Consider the following 20,200-nt stretch of genomic DNA (forward strand, 5'->3'; position numbering starts at 1 on the left):
AAAATAAAAAGTATTATACTAAACACTTGTCTTCACCAAGTGATGTAAGAGACTTAGGCAAACATGGCCTTGATTGTCAAGAACTCTTACGATCAATCTTGGATCCCGAGACGACTCACACACTCTATGATGGACAATGGATGATGGTGGTGGATGATGGTGTTATGGTGGTGGTGGGTAGTGGATGAAGTGTGAGAGAGGTGGTGTGCCAAGGGATGAGTTGCAATGAAACCAAGCACTCCTATTTATAGGCTGAACAGAAGGCTGGGCACGGCCCCGTGTTCGCTGGGCACGGCCCCGTGCCCGTCTGACACTCTCTCTCTTCATTAATTGTAATTCGCAATTACAATTAATGCGCCTGCTGTACTTTCACCACGCCCCCGTGTTCACTGGACACGGCCCCGTGGTGGGCAATAGAAGCTTCTATAGGTTTGTCTTTTCTGCTGCTTCTTGGGCACGGCCCCGTGCTGGCTGAGCACGGGGCGTGTTCAGTCTTCTGCCTTCTCTATTTTTCTTGGGAGGATGCTGTTGAGGGGTCGGGCAATCCACTTATGTTCCTTTTCTTGTATTTATGTTAGATTTGGCTGTCTTTTTGCTTCTTTTGTGAATTTGAGCTCATTTAATCCTAAAAATACAAAAGGAAGACAAAAACACTCTTTTTCCAACATTAGTACTTAAAAAAGGCTTAGTTTTATGCCTCATTTGATGTAATTTATATGTTGCATTTTACACACATCAAATACCCCTACACTTGAACTTTTGCTTGTCCTTAAGCAAAACTCTTTAATATGTGACTTACACTCCCAAATGGAATGGGTAGAAGAGAAGGTTTTGGCTTGTCATAGAGTGTCGAAAATCCAAGATCTTTTTGGGTTTTATTTTTATTTATTTACAATCCTATTCGTTATGATTTGTTTAGAACGTTTCATAGGAGAAATTACTTATTTGGGCATAGCATGCCTTTTTAAAATTCCATTTATATACAAGTTCACATACCTCACGGGAGAAATCACTCACACTCGGCCGAAGGTGTATTTTTAGTGAATCACTCGAGAGCGGCATGGAACTTATTCCTACCATAAGCTTGCCAAGCAATCAATCCTCCTCCTTTTTAACTTGTTACCTTTGTAAATATCAAGAGGACTTTTTTTGGTGAAGGCTTGGGCTAAAGGTTGGTGAATGGGTTAGTGGTTAGTAGAAAAGGGCGAAAAGCATAAAAAGCGTCGGTTTTCGTAAAACACTTTGTTTTAGTGACTTTTTATTTTGAAGTATTTCTTCAAACAAGCTTTTGTTTTAAGAGCTTTGTTTGTTTATTTCTAACTTCATTATATATATTTTTTTTTCAGTCACACGAAAACCGAGCTTGTTACTAAAATAAAGGGTAAAAAAAATAAAAAGGTTTTTTTTTTTTTTTTTTTTTTTTTTTTTTTTAAGGTGGTAAAAAGGGTTTTAGGGTAAAGAAATGAAAGGTTTAGGCTCAAAGGGGTTAGCTAGGGGGATTTTAGGTAGGTGGTAAAAAAAATGAAAAATAATGGTGCAGAAAGAAAAAGGGTTTGACCTAATGCCTCCATCATTTACTTACTTGGGTTTAAGTTGGTAAGGACCGGGAATGAATCGTCGTGGCAAGTTCTAGAGTCGTAAGAACCAAGCGGCTATTCACACAAGAAACGAAAAATGAGCATTTAGTCTAAAGATGTATATTTGTATGCTCAATAAAGGCTCAAAACTCACTTTTTGTGGGAATGGGTTTTTATATGTGATCAAGTATATATAATCGAATTTTAACTAAGCTTGTCATGCCGTTTCATAATTTCTTATGTTAGTTCTTTTTATCACGACGCTATCGGTTGTAAACTTGTAAAAATATAACCTTATTAATATTAGAATTCCCAACTTAAACTTTAAACAAGTAAAAAAAATGAAAATTTTGAAAAAAATTTGGGGTGATTAGCGGTTCCAATAGAGTTTTGTGTAAGGCTTGATATTAGGACTTGCAAAATTTCAAGGTTTTAGCATCCCCCCCACACTTAAATTACACATTGTCCTCAATGTGTCCCAAAAATAAATTTTTAGGTTGATTAGATGTGTAATATGATGTTAAAAGCAAAGATTTATGTTACTGGCAGTCTGGACACGGCCCCGTGAGGACCGGACACGGCCCCGTGTTCAGGTGCCAGTAACGAAAATTAAAGAAAAGAAACAGAAGCCTGGACACGGGGGCGTGTCTGGTGAACACGGCCCGTGTCCAGTTACCTGAACCAGGCATTTTTCTGCAGGGGGTGCAGCACGGGGCCGTGTTGGTTGGACACGACCCGTGTTGAACCTTCTGTATTGGAGAAATTGATGTCGGCTTGCCTTGTTCTTGTGCATGGGGCCATGTTTCTTGTTTCCCTTTTCATCCTTTACCACCATAAGTGTGTTTTATTCCTGCAAATTAAAACTAAAAGATTAAACTAAACTAAGGATAGTTCCGCGGAATGCCTCCGTGGTGCGCCACGTTTATAAGGGTCCTTGGCTAGACCCAATGTGAGGTTATATATTTTCTGAGTGGGATGTTTGGCATCCCATGTTGCACCGTCGGAGAGCAGCATCCAAACTCGAATCAATAACCTTCATGTAGTTGACCGGGTCGTCGTCCTCTATTCTCTTCCCAACCCTGAATTTTACTTCATCATCCCCGTACCTCAAAGTGAGTGTTCCATCATTCATGTCTACCACTGCTTGTGCGGTGGCGAGAAACGGTCTCCCTAGTATGAGGGGGACCTCGGTGTCTTCTTCCATATCGAGTATGACAAAGTCGGCTGGATAGACAAATTTGTTTACCTTTACTAGGACATTTTCGATGACACCTTGCGGGAATTTGACGGATCGATCAGCGAGTTGTATGCTCATTTTTGTAGGACTCATTGTTCCTAGGCCGAGTCTTTTAAACATTGATGATGGCATGAGGTTAATGCTAGCCCCAAGGTCGGCTAGTGCATTACGAACGGGGGAGTCCCCGATCGAACAGGGGATCGTGAAGCTTCCAGGATCGATTTTCTTTTAGGGAAGTTTGTTGAGTATGAGGGCAGAGCATTCTTCACCTAAGTTAACTAATTGCAAAGTTTCAATTTTCTTTTTATGAGTGAGGAAGTCCCTCATGAACTTAGAGTATTTTGGCATTTGGGTTAAGACATCAATAAAAGGAATATTGACATGCAATTGTTTTAATAGACTTTCGAACTTTGCGAACTGCTCATTGGTCTTTTGACGGATTAACCTACCGGGGTACGGAACTCGAGGAGCTTTAATGGGCTCTGGTGATGGAGTGGAATCCTTCTCTTGTAGAGGCGGTGGTACAGTCTCCTCTGCAGGCGGTTGTACTTCCGTAGGCCCCACGGTATGGTTCCGTAACGTGATGAGATGAACTTGTGCTTTCGGGTTTGTTTCGGTATTGCTTGGTTATGCGCCTTGTGGTCTCTCGGAGAAATTTTGGGCTAGTTGACTTAATTGTTTTTCTATGTTTTGAATACTAGCTTGTTGATTTCTAAAATTTGATTCTAATTGTAGAAACCTTTCCGAGTTTTTCTTTTCAGTGTCGGAGATGAGGCGAGATACAGTATCTTCTAGCCTTTCTCGTCCACCTTGTTGTTGAGTGAAATTTTGTGACTCATTTCTTGGTTGTTGAAAGTTTGTTCGTTGGGTTTGTTGGTTACTACTATTGCCGGGTTCTCTCCAACCAAGGTTAGGGTGATTTTGCCATCCTTGGTTGTAAGTGCCCGTTGGAGGACCCGACGGCCTAGGTCTATTGTCAATGTAGCTTACCGACTCTTGTTGATCGTCCGTTTCTTTCATACAACTCAAATTTTCATGTGGCCCACCACACCTTTCACAAGCCATAACCGAGACTGCTTTTGTCATTTCTAATTTTTTTATTTTTGAAGAAAGGGCCTCGATTTGGGCTTGTAAAGAAGTGCTTTCATCTACCTTATGGGCGCCGGGGGCAATAGATTTATTGCCTCGGGGAGTGTGCCATTGAAAATTGGTTTGAGCAATTTCCTCAATTTGGTTATATATTTCATGCGGGCGGCGATTACCTAAAAGTCCATCGGAGCTAGAGTCAAGTGTCTGCCTTGTGTGTGGCAACAACCCATTATAGAAAGTGGATACTTGTTGCCATATTGCAAGGCCGTGATGTGGACACTTTCGCAATAGCTCCTTGAACCTTTCCCAAGTTTCATATAAGGATTCCCCGTCCTCTTGTGAATATGTATTAATTTCAGTCATTAATTTGGCCGTTTTAGCGGGAGGGAAATACTTATATAGAAATTTTTGGGCTAGTTCATCCCAGGTGTTTACCGATCCAGCTGGGAGGGCGTTGAGCCAAGCTTTTGCTCGGTCTTTTAGCGAGAAAGGAAACATTCGAAGGCGGATGGCGTCATTTGATGCTCCATTAATCCGAAAGGTATCACATATTTCTAAGAAATTAGTAATATGTAGATGGGGATCCTCGTCTGCAAGCCCATGGAAGGTTGCGGAGTTTTGGAGCATTTGTATCAAATGCGGCCGAAGTTCGAAGTTATTGGCTTAACATTCGGTGCATTGATAGCGGCGCCAAGGTTACCTACGGTGGGTCGTAGATAATCCATGAGAGTACGTTGGTCCGCCATTGGAAGTGGATTTCCCGAAACCTTCTCTTGATTTTTGGCTTTTAGTCTTTTTCTGAGAAAGCGTTCGGGTTCTTCTAGAGGTTCTTTTATGTCCTTATTGGAACTGGAGCTCATACACTATGTAGGGGTGGCGTCAGGTTCCAAATCCTGCAATAAAAACAAAAAAAAATGCTGGTCAGAAGGCTCACCACGGCCCCGTGCTCAGTGAACACGGCCCGTGGTCAGAGTTATAGTGATTGTTTTCCAGATCCCAGTTACTAGAGAGTTGGACACGGCCCCGTGTTGCACCGACACGGCCCCGTGGTCAGCCTTCTGTAACTTGGAAAACTAAAAACTGCCAGTAACAACGCTGGGCACGGCCCCGTGTCCGACCAGGCATGGCCCGTGCTGAGCTCTGCAGAGGCTGAAAAACTAAGAAAATCCTAAAAAATAAAAAGAAAAATAAAAAGATGATTAGGCCGTTGATTCCTAACTTTCTTAAAATCCTTGTGTCCCTGGCAACGGCGCCAAAAACTTGATGCGTGTGTAGTGTAATATATTTTTGATGTATATTTTAAGCCCTTTTTACACTTTTAGCCAAGTTTTAAATTTATAAAACACGATATTTACTAACACTAAACACACATATGGGCAAGTGCACCCATCATGGACGTAGTATAGTGTTGGTAAGATACCGAGGTCGTCCAAGGACACAAGAGCTTTTAGTACCGGTTTATCCTCAACGTCTAATCAAATCAAAGTGTTAGAAAAGATTATTAAACTAAGAGAAATAAAAACTAACTAAATGCTGAAAAATGAAATAAAAATAAAAACAGATAGACAAGATGAATCACTTGGATCCGACTCGTGTATTAGTATAACCTTTGATTATTTTCGCACTTTTGCACTTGTTTAAGAGATTATCTTAGTTATTGTAGTAGGCCCCTCTTTTGAAGGCGACGTTACCCTCAACCCAGTAGTTTGAGTCAGCAAGGATACAATCCTAAAGGGTTGGATTATTGGAAAATAATGAATTAAGTTATTAATGCAAATTATGGTAGGCCCCGCTTTTGGCGGTGACGTTACCCTCGACTAAGTAGTCTGAGTCAGCAGGGATACAGTCCTAAATAGCCGGGTTATAGTATTAATAGTAGTTAACTTATGAGGGGGTCAAAGAGTTTGGATCCCCGCCATCCAATACCTATGGGCATTGAAGGAGATCCTACTAAAATTGACCCAGGTCCCTTGTAGGACCTCTAAACGCTGAACAAGGGCAAGACCCTTACCAAACCGTTCCCTTAACCCCCGACCAGGTAGCCAACATACCTCCATATAGACCGTGGAGATATGAATGGTGAAAATCTTTTATTTTATATAGACAGTAAAATAATGCCAAGACACCACGGACAAACGATAAGGAAAGATCACCTTCAACATAAGCAACTAGTTATTAAAGTCATTAATACAAAACCAAATAAGAAGTGCAAAAGATTGAAAATAAAAAGTATTATAGTAAACACTTGTCTTCACCAAGTGATGTAAGAGACTTAGGCAAACATGGCCTTGATTGTCAAGAACTCTTACGATCAATCTTGGATCCCGAGACGACTCACACACTCTATGATGGACAATGGATGATGGTGGTGGATGATGGTGTTATGGTGGTGGTGGGTGGTGGATGAAGTGTGAGAGAGGTGGTGTGCCAAGGGATGAGTTGCAATGAAACCAAGCACTCCTATTTATAGGCTGAACAGAAGGCTGGGCACGGCCCCGTGCCCGTCTGACACTCTCTGTCTTCATTAATTGTAATTCGCAATTACAATTAATGCGCCTGCTGTACTTTCGCCACGCCCCCGTGTTCACTGGACACGGCCTCGTGGTGGGCAATAAAAGCTTCTACAGATTTGTCTTTTCTGCTGCTTCTTGGGCACGGCCCCGTGCTGGCTGAGCACGGGGCGTGTTCAGTCTTCTGCCTTCTCTATTTTGCTTGGGAGGATGCTGTTGAGGGGTCGGGCAATCCACTTATGTTCCTTTTCTTGTATTTATGTTAGATTTGGTTGTCCTTTTGCTTCTGTTGTGAATTTGAGCTCATTTAATCCTGAAAATACAAAAGGAAGACAAAAACACTCTTTTTCCAACATTAGTACTTAAAAGGGTTAGTTTTATGCCTCATTTGATGTAATTTATATGTTGCATTTTACACACATCATGGATAATCTGTTTCGCTCAGTGCCGTGCCCCGATGATTCCACCATCGGTTGGGGTGTGACACTCATATCATCATCCGGTGGGTCTTGCCTGTCGTTTCTGCGCTCATTGCAATTTGTACGGTCATTTCACTACCAACTATCGCTATGGTCCCCGTAACACCGCAACTCCTGCCAATGCTCATCAAGCTCTACCCCAGCCCCGCAAGGCCAACAAGCGGCTCAGGCACCCGCGATCAATGCTCGAGTCTGCTTTGCATGTGGTGATCCTAACCATTTTGCAAACATGTGCCCGAACAGGGTTGTGAAGCAAGAGCCCCAGCAGCAGCAGCAACAAGCAGCACACGCCAGAACCTTCAACATCAATGTTCGTCAAGCCCAGGCTGACAACAACGTGGTTAATGGTACGTTCCTTGTGAATGGTATTTATGCATCGTGTTTATTTGATACTGGAGCCGATAACTGCTTTGTGTCGTTTGAATTCGAGAAGCTCCTTAGTCGTAAACGCTCTTATCTCCCCTCGTCATTCGAAGTTGAAGTCACTACTGGAAGAACTGTCGCCGTTAATTCCGTTCTTCGTGATTGTACCCTCGAGCTCAACAATCACACCTTCCCAATCGACCTCAGTCCGATGCAGCTCGGAAGTTTTGACGTCATTGTAGGCAGGGACTTTCTTCGCGAAAACCATGCTGAAGTTGTGTGTTTCAGATTCTCACTCGCAAATGGTGATTTATTATGTGTGTACGGTGAAACTGCTTCGAAAGGTCTCAAGCTCATGTCGTGTGTTCAAGCTAGCAAGTATCTCCGCAAGGAATACAGAGCTTTCTTGGCCAACATTGTAGTAGCGGAGAAGGAAAAGAAAAGGAAGACAGAAGTCAAAGATGTTCCCGTGGTCCGTGAATTTCCTCATGTGTTCCTTGATGATCTTCCCGGATTACCGCCAAGTCGTGATATCGACTTTCGTATCGACCTCATTCCTGGAGCTAACCCCGTAGCTAAAGCCCCTTATCGACTCGCGCCATCCGAAATGCGGGAACTCTCGAACCAACTCCAGGAATTACTTGAAAAAGGCTTTATTCGCCCGAGCACCTCTCCTTGGGGCGCACCAGTCCTCTTCGTTAAAAAGAAGGATGGGTCGTTCAGGATGTGTATCGACTATCGGGAATTGAATAAGTTGACCATCAAGAACCGTTATCCCCTACCTCGTATCGACGATTTGTTTGATCAACTGGAAGGTGCTACATGTTTCTCGAAGATTGATCTACGCTTAGGCTATCATCAGTTACGCATTCAGGAAGAAGATATACCCAAAACCGCTTTTCGCACTCGTTACGGCCACTATGAGTTCGTTGTTATGCCTTTTGGTTTAACCAGCGCACCCGCGCTTTTCATGGATCTGATGAATCGCGTGTGTAAGCCGTATCTTGACCGTTTCGTCATCGTGTTCATTGAAGATGTCTTGATCTAATCCAAGTCGAAGGTCGAACACGCGCAACATCTACGTTTGGTTCTCGAGTTACTCCAGGGGAACCGACTCTATGCCAAGTTCTCCAAGTGCGAATTCTGGTTAGAAGAGGTTCAGTTTCTGGGTCACATCGTGAATAGTCAAGGTATCCATGTCGATCCTGCGAAGATTGAATCAGTTAAGAGCTGGGTTACACCAAAGAACCCGTCTGAAGTCCGTTCTTTTCTCGGATTAGCGGGCTATTATCGACGATTTATCGAAGGATTCTCAAAGATCGCTGTGCCGCTTACCGCTCTTACTCATAAAGACAGGTCTTTTGTTTGGGGAACTGAACAAGAGTTTGCTTTCCAAACCCTCAAGCATAAGCTTTGCAATGCTCCCGTTCTCATGTTGCCCGTTGGGAACGACGGTTTCATTGTCTATTGTGATGCTTCCAACCTCGTTCTTGGTTGTGTTCTCATGCAACGGGACAAGGTTATAGCTTACGCTTCTCGACAGCTCAAAATCCACGAGAAGAACTATACAACCCATGATCTCGAGCTAGGCGCGGTTGTTTTTGCATTAAAGATTTGGCGACACTACCTGTATAGTACCAAGTGTACGATCTTCACCGATCACAGGAGTTTACAACATATCTTTGATCAGAAAGAACTCAATATGCATCAACGCCGATGGGTAGAACTCCTCAACGATTACGACTGTGAGATTCGTTATCACCCAGGCAAGGCAAATGTCGTTGCCGACGCGCTCAGCAGACAGAGTTATTTGCTCAGCATTCGTAATACCCAAGCCCAACACAATCTCGAAACCCTCATCCGCGAAGCCCAACATGCTTGCTTTAATGAACGCACTTTGAAGAAAGGGAGAATCTATCACGATGGAGCTCAGCTTGTCAGCAAATCGAATGGGATCTTCTATTTTCTGGACCGATTTTGGATCCCTAAGCGGACCGAATTGTGAAAGATTTTAATGGACGAAGCCCACAAATCTCGGTATTCTATTCATCCTGGTGCCGATAAAATGTACCAGGATCTTCACTACAAGTACTGGTGGCCGGGCATGAAAAGGGATATCGCTCTCTATGTCGGAAGATGCCTGACTTGTGCAAGGGTCAAGGCTGAACATCAAAGACCCTCTGGCTTACTCGAACAACCCCAATCCCTATATGGAAATGGGAGAGTATAGCTATGGATTTCATAACCAAACTTCCGCCCACGTCATCAGGTCACGACAGCATTTGGGTTGTCGTTGATCGTTTGACCAAATCAGCCCACTTTTTGCCAATACGGGAAGACTACAAGGTAGAACGATTAGCCCGAATCTACACCGACGAGATCATTTGTAATCATGGTACGCCTCGTGACATTATTTCTGACCATGATGCTCGGTTTACCTCGCGATTGTGGGAAACGTTTCAAGCAGCTCTCGGTACACCGCTTAACTTAAGTACTGCATTCCATCCTCAAACCGAAGGACAGACTGAAAGAACGATCCGTACTCTTGAAGACATGCTTCGCGCGTGTGTCACAGACTTCGGTGGAAATTGGAACAAATATCTGCCGTCAGTCAAATTCTCGTACAATAACAGTTATCATACCAGCATCCAGATGGCACCATTCGAGGCCCTATATGGAAGGAGATGTCGATCGCCTATTGTATGGCACGAGATCGGTCACTCGCAATTAACCGGTCCTGAGCTATTGCAAGAAACGATTGACAAAGTCCTCCAAATTCGAGACAACCTGTTGAAAGCTCGAAGTAGATAGAAAAGTTACGACGATAGAAGACGCAAGCCCCTTGAATTTGACGTTGGCGACTACGTACTCCTAAAGGTATCACCTTGGAAGGGTGTGGTCAGATTTGGCAAGAAAGGGAAACTAGCGCCTCGATATGTTGGACCTTTTAAGATCCTGGAAAGGATCGGAAAAGTCACCTACAGACTCGAACTACCGGAGGAACTTAGTAACGTCCACCCGACTTTCCATGTGTCAAACCTCCGAAAGTGCCTGGCTGAGCATGATCTAATTGTACCTCTCGACGACCTTCAAATAAACGAAATGCTACACTTCGTGGAGAAGCCTGTCGAAATCATGGATCGCCAAACCAAGCAGCTCAGACGCTCGCGCATTCCTATCGTGAAAGTCCGATGGGAAGGCAAACGAGGCGTAGAGTTCACTTGGGAACTCGAAAGCGACATGAAGGCGAAGTACCCGCAGTTGTTTAAGTGAAAGTCTAGAGAGAGAAAGTAGCAAAAAGGTGATTCACGGTGTTGTGCAGCTTTCAGCCTAATTTCGGGATGAAATTCCCTAAACAAGGGGAGGATGTAACACCCCGTGTTACCGAAAGTCAAAGTCAAAGTCAAAGATTGAAGTCAAAGGAAGAAAAGATCGCAAATTGCGATCTGTCTCTCCTTGCTCAATCCCTACTGACTTATTTGACTATAGTTTAGTCTATTTTATGTTTACGTTAGTTGTTTTATGTGGAGTAATTAATTGCAATCGAATTAATCGAAGTTTATTTATCGATGCGAACCGCTTTACGATTGTGAATGATAGGAAGTAACAATGCGATAAAGTCAATTAATCAATAATCGAGCTAATCTAATCATCATCGAACTCGAGACTCGAATTACGCGAATCTTTGGTGTTATTATACGTGTATGTGCCTTATGTGTTACTTGTGCGTGTTTACTTTATGTTGTGTGTGGTGATCAATCGAATCGAAACTCGAAACTCAATCGAAATCGAATCATGATCATTGGTGGAGAAGAGATAGCGTGAGATATAGATGATTGTATGTAAGATATAGTGGTTGGGATTAAAAGTAATTTGAATAAGGAACTCTACCATACTCGCATCGTCCTCAATCGAAATTGAAATATCAAAAATCGTCGCACCGAACACTCGAATCAGGCGACTGATCGATCAGGCTACCAGCCGATCGAACACCCAGCCGATCGGACTGCTGTCCGATCGGACAGGCTGTCCGATCGAGCTGCCTGACCGATCGGCCAGCACTTTCCTCTAATGGCATCCTATAAATACCCCTTGTCACTTTCAAACTTTCTACTTTTGGAAACCTCCGACCGACGAGCTCGTGCTCCCCTCCTTTTCTCAGATTTCTCTCGATTCTGGTAAGATTTCATCCTAAATCTTGTACTTTCTTGATCTACACACACTCCTACACCTTTCTATCTTTTAAATCTTGATTTCTAACCGTGAAATCATCAAGATTCAAGTATTCTAGGATGATGTCATCATGGTGTTCTTGAAAGAACTTCATGTTTTGGCTTCAATCCACCAAGAATCACTTGGATCTAGCCGATTTCCACATAAACAAACAAGGATCTTTCATAGATCTAAACATTTACATGGTGAAAAGGATTGAAAGATGGTTTTCCAACTTTCTTTTAACTCTTTTACACTCAATGCCTTCAAAACCGATAGAAACGGAGCTTGTGCCGACTTGCAAATCATTCAGTGGTTGCATGACTCAAGATCCGGATTCTATCCACGAGGTTCACCGACTTCGAGTTAAACGTTAAACTCCATTCCGAACAGTTCACTGGCCGGATTTGGGTGATTCCTATCCGATCAGAAGAAACAGGTAAGAACGAGGGTTCTATGGTTCGACTCATTGTCAAAACACCTCGATATAACGACAAACAATCAGAACAGCCAAGTGTTAGACGAACAGGCTGATCAGGTCAGGATGCTGACCGATCGGACTGATGTCCAAACGGACAGCCAGCCGATCGGACAGTCAACCAATCGACCAGGCCAGCCGATCGGCTAGCACATGGTCCCACACTTGAACAATTCATTGAAGTCTAGTATTGAACAAACTGCTGTTCGATCAGACTACCTTCCGATCGGATTACTCTTCGGATCATGAGATACTATACTTCAACACTTAGTCGATTTTTCAACGTGTTCAATGCACTAGGAGTGCCACCCGATCGAACAGCCGTCCGATCAGGTGACACCCTGCTGAGAACTTTTCTTGCTAGAAGTACCTAACCGATCGGGCTGCCGGCCGATCGAACAACCGTCCGATCGACCGACCTGAAAGGTAAAGATACTTCAATGTTTTCAGATACTGCAACGAAAACTTCAAAAGTCAAACCATCATACACAAACGCATCCTTCTCAAAGGAAGAAACAACCCACTTGAACAGCCATCCGATCGGCCTACCGACCGACCGGACAGCTGTCCGAACGGACTGTCAAGCCGAACGGCCAGCTGTCCGATCGACCAGCTGTCCGACCCTTCAACACTTGTTTTCCGTTTTACGCGTTGCTTATCGTTATACTATCAAACTATTCAGGCTAACCCTACTCTCAAGTGCTCCCTTTAATCCATCAAACACTGTGAGTATACTCGAACCCTTTTTGCTTTAGCACTTTTGGGTGTTACATACGTTACTTATTCTAAATCACAATCGAACACACTACTCAACTACTTTAAACGCTAACCGTTACCGCATGTATTACGTGACTAAATGAATGCTTGTTGTTATGTTTACACGTGGAATGCTGTCTACCTGCCTTAACGACGATAGTACTATAGTTTGGACTAAGCACCCGTTCACACGGGGGTTGTTAAGGACAATTACTTGCATGGATTACAGTGGTAATCATGTATTGCGAACTGCCTCGGGCAGTCAACCCGCAGTCATTGGTATCGATAGATCCATGTCAATTATTAACATGCTTTGTTTTCCTCTATGTACGTGCTGGTTGTGCGTAAACTATTTCGAACTCTATATGCTATTATCAAATTTGTGTGCTCACCTTTGCATTTTATGTATTGACTTTATTTAAACGTATGTGACAGGTGTTTAAGATGCTTATCTGCTAGGAAGGCGAAGCTAGAATAAAAGTCTAGAGCATAGTTGTCTGTAGATCTTGCAGCTTGAGTGTCTAGGCATAGTTGAACAATTTTCATATTTAAATCTGAGTTGTCGGAACAGAATATTTGACTAGATTTTATCTGTAATAATTTGTTTGCTATTTTAGGTACGGTATGGGACGTATTATATAAATTGAATAGTAATAATAGTTGTTATGGAAACTTCTGGACAATCTGTTTCGCTCAGTGCCATGCCCCGATGATTCCACCATCGGTTGGGGTGTGACAAAGGGAGATCCGGGTGAAATTCTACCAGGTATTTTTGAAATGGATGAGCTTTTATCGGATATTCCTGGGTATTTAGACCGGAAAGGGGTTAACAGTGGGGCTGAGGGTGCAAGCACACCCAGTAACACGGGTTTAAATGGGTAGTATCACTACGTGGAATATAAGGGGATTGAACCGTCCCCTGAAACAAAAAGAGGTTCGTCAAATGGTTATGGATAATCATATTCAGGTTTGTGCTATAACTGAGACGCATGTGGAAGCTTCAAAGGTTTATGATGTTTGTAAAAAAGTCTGTCGCACGTGGAATTGGACCGATAATCGTAGTTGCTGCACTAAAGGTACGAGGATTATAGTAGGTTGGGATGCTAATTTAGTTGATGTTATGGTTCTAGATCAATCTAACCAAGTAGTCCATACGCAAGTTGTTTTTAAACTAGATAAAAAATTTGTATTCTGCTCTTTCGTTTATGCTGAGAATCATTATAAAAATCGAAGACAGTTGTGGGATAGTTTAAAGGTTCATCAAGCTTTTGTCCATGATAATCCGTGAGTTGTTTTGGGAGACTTCAATACGTCGTTGTTTCCAGAGGATCACTTTGCAAGTTCTTCAAGAATTGATATTGGTATGACGGAATTTAAAGATTGTGTGAACAACATAGAGGTGTTTGATATAAATAGTTCTGGAACGCATTATACCTGGTCGAATAGACAGCAAAAAGACCGAGTTGTGTATAAGAAAATCGATCGTATTATGGGGAATATGAAGTTTATTGACGTTTTTCCGGCTGCCGCGGCTTGTTTCCATCCGTGGAGAGTTTCTGATCATACCCCATGTATTCTAGTGTTGCCAAACATTCAGAGAGACAAACCTAAGCCATTTAAGTTTGTCAATTTTTTGACTCGCAAACCGGGGTTCATCGATGAGGTTAAGAATATCTAGAGTACCGAGGTGGATGGGTATTACATGTTCCAGGTTGTCAAGAAACTAAAGTTACTTAAAACACTTATGCAGAAGCTTCTACTCCAACAAGGTAATATTCATGAAAAAGTTAAGATGGTGAGGAAACAATTAGATGAATGCCAAAAGCGAATTGATGCAGACCCGGGAAATGAGGAGTTAATGTTGCAGAATGAGCATATTTTCCAAAATTATAAGGAAGCGCTGTATGATGAAGCTTTAATTCTTCAAGAGAAGTCGAAGGTGGATTGGCTTTCGTTGGGGGACTCGAACACAAAATTCTTTCATAACGTCGTTAAAGCTAAGAACCATCGAACTAGAATCTTTGCAGTTAGGGATGCTAATGGAAATCTGTTTGAAGGTGGTATGGCTCCGCAAGCGATGGTGGATCATTTTTCGAATTTTTCGGTAAGGTGGTGATGCGTGTTACTGTAATATGTTTTAGGTATATATTTTAAGCCCTTTTTACACTTTTTTAGCCAAGTTTTAAATTTATAAAACATGATATTTACTAACACTAAACACACATATGGGCAAGTGCACCCATCGTGGACGTAGTATAGTGTTGGTAAGATACCGAGGTCGTCCAAGAACACAAGAGCTTTTAGTATCGGTTTATCTTCAACGTCTAATCAAATCAAAATGTTAGAAAAGATTTTTAAACTAAGAAAATAAAACTATCTAAAATGCTGAAAAAGAAAATAAAAATAAAAACAGATAGACAAGATGAATCACTTGGATCCGACTCGTGTGTTAGTGTAACCTTTGATTATTTTCGCACTTTTGCACTTATTTAAGAGATTATCTTAGTTATTGTAGTAGGCCCCTGTTTTGAAGGGGACGTTACCCTCAACCCAGTAGTTTGAGTCAGCAAGGATACAATCCTAAAGGGTCGGATTATTGAAAGATAATTAATTAAGTTATTAATGCATAATGTGGTAGGCCCTTCTTTTGAAGGTGACGTTACCCTCAGCTAAGTAGTCTGAGTCAGCAGGGATACAGTCCTAAGTAGCTGGGTTAAAGTTTTAATAGTAGTTTAACTTATGAGGGGATCAAAGAGTTTGGACCCACGCCATCAAATACCTTTGGGTATTGAAGGAGGTCCTACTAAATTTGATCCAGGTCCTTTGCAGGATCTATACAATGAACAATGGCAAGACTCTTACCAAACCGTTCCCTTAACCCCCGACCAGGTAGCCAACATACCTCCATATAGACCGTGGAGATATGAATGGTGAAAATCTTTTATTTTATATAGACAGTAAAATAATGCCAAGACACCACGGACAAACGATAAGGAAGAATCACCTTCAACATAAGAAACTAGTAATTAAAGTCATTAATACAAAACCAATTAAAAAGTGCAAAAGATTAAAAATAAAAAGTATTACACTAAACACTTGTCTTCACCAAGTGATGTAAGAGACTTAGGCAAACATGGCCTTTGATTGTCAAGAACTCTTACGATCAATCTTGGATCCCGAGACGACTCACACACTATATGATGGACAATGGATGATGGTGGTGGATTATGGTGTTGTGATGGTGGTGGGTGGTGGGTGAAGTGTGAGAGAGGTGGTGTGCCAAGGGATGAGTTGAAATAGCTCCAAGCACTCCTATTTATAGGCTGAACAGAAGTCTGGGCACGGCCCCGTGTCCGTCTGACACTCTCTCTCTTCATTAATTGTAATTCGCAATTACAATAAATGCGCCTGCAGCATTCTGACAACGCCCCCGTGTCCGCTGGGCACGGCCCCGTGGTGGGCAGTAGAAGCTTCTATAGGTTTGTCTTTTCTGCTGCTTCTTGGGCACGGCCCCATGCTCGCTGAGCACGGGGCATGTTCAGTCTTCTGATTTCTTTGTTTTGCTTGGGAAGATGCTGTCGGGAGGGTCGGCATATCACTTTTGTTCCTTTTCTTGTAATAATGTTAGATTTTGCTGTCTTTTTGCTTCTTTTGTTATTTTGAGCTCATTTAATCCTGAAAATGCAAAAGGAAGACTAAAGCACACTTTTTCCAACATTAGTACTAAAAAAGGGTTAGTTTTAAGCCATTATTGATGTAATTTATATGTTGTATTTTGTGCACATCAAATACCCCCACACTTGAATCTTTGCTTCTCCTCAAGTAAAACTCTTTATAATGTGGCTTTATTCACTCCCAAATGGAATGGGTAGAAGAGAAGGTTTTTGGGCTTGTCATAGAGTGTCGGGATTTTCCAAGATCGTCTAGGTTTTATTTTTATTTATTTAAAATCCTATTCGTCATGATTTATTAAAAACATTTCATAAGATAAATATTATTAAGGAATAACATACCTCTTTAAAATTCCATTTATATACAAGTTCACATACCTCACGGGGGAAATCGCTCACACTCGGCCGAAGGTGTATTTTTAGTGAATCACTCGAGAGCGGCATGGAACTTATTCCTACTATAAGCTTGCCAAGCAATCAATCCTCCTCCTTTTTAACTTTATACCTTTATAAATATCAAGAGGACTTTTTGGGTGAAGGGTTAGGCTTGGGCTAAAGGTGGGTGGTTGGGTTAGTGGTTAGTAGAAAAGGGCGAAAGGCGTAAAAAGCGTCGATTTTCGTAAAACATTTTGTTTTTGTGACTTTTTATTTTCAATGAAGTATTTATTCAAACAAGCCTTTGTTTGAGGAGCTTTGTTTGATTATTTCCAACTTCATCATCAAATATATATATATATATATATTTTAAGGAAGTCACACGAAAACCAAGCTTTGTTACTAAAATAAAGGGTTAAAAATGAAAAAAAGGGTTTTGGTGGGTAAAAGGGTTTTAGGTTAAGAAATGAAAAGGTTTAGGCTCAAAGGGGTTAACTAGGGGGAATTTTTGGGTAGGTGAAAAAATATGAAAATAATGGTGTTGAAAGAAAAAGGGTTAGTCCTAATGCCTCCATCATTTACTTACTTGGGTTTAAGTTGGTAAGGGCCGGGAATGAATTATCGTGGCAAGTTCTAGAGTTGTAAGAACCAAGCAGCTATTCACACAAGAAACGAAAAATGAGCATTTAGTGTAAAGATGTATATTTGTATGCTCAATTAAGGCTCAAAACTCACTTTTGTGGGAATGGGTTTTTATGTGATCAAGTATATATAATCAAATTTTAACTAAGTTTGTCATGCCGTTTCATAATTTTCTTATGTTGGTTCTTTTTATCAGACGCTGTCGGCTGTAAATTTATAAAAATATAACCTTGTTAGAATTTGAATTCCCAACTTAAACTTAGACAAGTAAAAAAATTGAAAAAAAAAATTTGGGGTGATTAGCGGTTCCAATAGAGTTTTGTGTAAGGCTTGTTATTAGGACTTGCAAAATTCAAGGTTTTAGCATCCCCCCCCCCCACACACTTAAATTACACATTGTCCTCAATGTGTCCCAAAAACAGGTTTTTAGGTTGACTGAATGTGTAAAATGGTGTTAAAAGCAAAATTTTTTGTTACTGGCAGTCTGGACACGGCCCCGTGTTCAGGTGCCAGTAACAAGAATTAAAGAAAAGAAATAGAAGCCTGGACACGGGGGCGTGTTCAGTGAAACGGCCCGTGTCCAGTTACCTGAACTGGGCAATTTTCTGTAGGATGTTCAGCACGGGGCCGTGTTGGCTGGACACGACCCGTGCTGAGCTTACTGTAATGAAGGAATTGTTGTCGGGCGGCCCTGTTTTCGTGCATGGGGCTACGTTTGTCGTTTCCCTTGTCATCCTTGACCACCATGAGTGTGTTTTATTTATTACAACATCATCCAAACCTTAAAACCGTTATTTCATTAAAATCATAGAGAGAATTACATAGTCCTAAAATACTAGTAAGTTAGATAAGTAAGCACAAGAAGCTTTAACCCAAGGAGCTCTAGCCTACAAGTTATTCTAATTAGCAAAATTTCTGAGAAGATAGTAGTCTCGGTTGAATGTGGCTTCATAGAACTCCTTTTTCCGGTTATGGACTCCTCATATGTCGGCGAGCCATTCCTCTATCTCCCTTGAGAGGAGAAAGGAGGGCTCGTTGGCATCGGTTTGAGGAGGTGCGACTTCCACCGGGGTTTCTTGCAGATTTTCAAGAGGAGGCTCCGCTGGAATGTCATCCCACCCGATAGGGTTGTTGACTCCAAGTGCTAGGTTCCAATCCTCTTGAGGGAGGATGGGTTCCATGGGAAGTGTTACAAGAATATTTAACCTCTGTTGCAAGAGGTTAATTTCTTGAAAACTATTTTCCAGCCCCACCGTAAGATAGTTGATACGGTCAATTAGGACCTCCTCCACTGAAGTCATTTCATCGAGAGCTTCCCTTAACACTATGACATAGTGTACAAGTGTAGCCTCAATGGAAGGCCTTCTCCCTCTTCGACTGTTTGATGAATGCACGGAGGATGTCTCGCTATTTTCACTTGACATTCTACGAAAATAAACTGAAAATAGTTTATTTCGCTGAAACAGTGGTTTGGACACGGCCCCGTGCTCAATGAGCACGACCCCGTGTTCATCTTTCTGCAGAATTTTGAAACAAGGAATCTTGAAGTTCTAAGTTATTTTCTTAACTTGTGAAGCCTTTTTGAACATTAGTAACTTAAAACAATGTTACACAACTTATTTTTAATAAGATTCTTTGAACAAAACTCAATAATCCTTTCCATAAAGCTTGAAACTTCAAACTTTAATGGAGGTTTTTGGAGAAAGATGAAGAAGAAGGAAATGGATAAAAGAGGAAAGGACAAGATGGTTGTTGGAACCTTCTTTTAGAACATACCTAGGATGGTTGAGAGAAGATTCCTTCAAATCTCTGTCCCTAGATGGTCCAAATGTGCAGAATTCTTGGCTTCCTTTATAGAAAACGACAGCGTGCTGGACACGGCCCCGTGTCGGCTGGACACGGCCCCGTGTGCAGATAGAATTCTGACACAGTTTGTCTGTATTCTGACGTAAAAGTCAGAAGGGAATCTTTTGGTGGACACGGGGGCGTGTTGGCTGGACACGGCCCCGTGTCGAGGGGCTGATTATGAAGTTTGTCTATTTCTAAGGAACTTATTCGGATCGGGTGGTTCCTTACTGGTTGGAACAACCCCAAAGTGCCTAAGATACCTTAATTGCTCTAGACTAAGACGAGAACGCAAGAGGTTGTCGGTGAGGGTAATTCCTATGTTTATTGTAGGTGGACAAGTCCAACCTTTTTCCGGGCTCTCGTTAAAGAAGGTATATGCCGAATCGCTCAGGTCTATGTATGCACCAAACGAAGTCGATGGAGAGTCCTTCACGGCACAATCGGCACAAGGACGACTATCGTCCAAGTCATCGCTAGAATTGAAGGTATTTTTGGGAGCAACGAGGTTGTTGGAATGCGATCCCAACACTTCTTCATGGTCATCGTCTTGGGATGGATTAATGAAATCCTTCCTAAGCTCTTCTAACCAATTTAGAATTAGATTTTCTAATTGAAATAACTCGTCAAGAAGCATTTCTCCTAGAATATCTGGTTGGACGCATTCGAGGGAGAGATAGTGATTATTTTTACTTTCGCCCCTCTTAAGGTTATAGGGAGACGGTGGGTCTATATAGTGGGGCTTATAATTTAGAAAGTAACATTCTAATTCTTTATGTTTGCCTCCACATAATTGACACCACGTACCATAAGAGTGCCGAAAGTAAAAAAAATCATTATCACTCATTTTTGTGTCAGAAATTACCAACCGTCGGGATCTTACGGTTTTGTTTTCAGTAACTGAATCTTGGGCACAGGGGCGTGTTGAGTGGGCACGGCCCCGTGTTCAGCTTACTGTCTGACTTA

General features: G+C 42.0%; 1 non-coding gene across 1 annotated transcript; it reads left to right on the top strand.

Moving 5' to 3' along the window:
- Positions 1–4,165: 4,165 nt before the first annotated feature.
- On the top strand, positions 4,166–4,272 carry LOC118485236. Its single transcript, XR_004875541.1, has one exon. It is a non-coding gene; the product is annotated as a small nucleolar RNA R71 (small nucleolar RNA).
- The last annotated feature ends 15,928 nt before the right edge of the window (positions 4,273–20,200 follow it).

Source organism: Helianthus annuus, chromosome 12 (genome assembly GCF_002127325.2).
Source record: "Helianthus annuus cultivar XRQ/B chromosome 12, HanXRQr2.0-SUNRISE, whole genome shotgun sequence".
NCBI classification, from domain to species: Eukaryota; Viridiplantae; Streptophyta; class Magnoliopsida; order Asterales; family Asteraceae; genus Helianthus; species Helianthus annuus.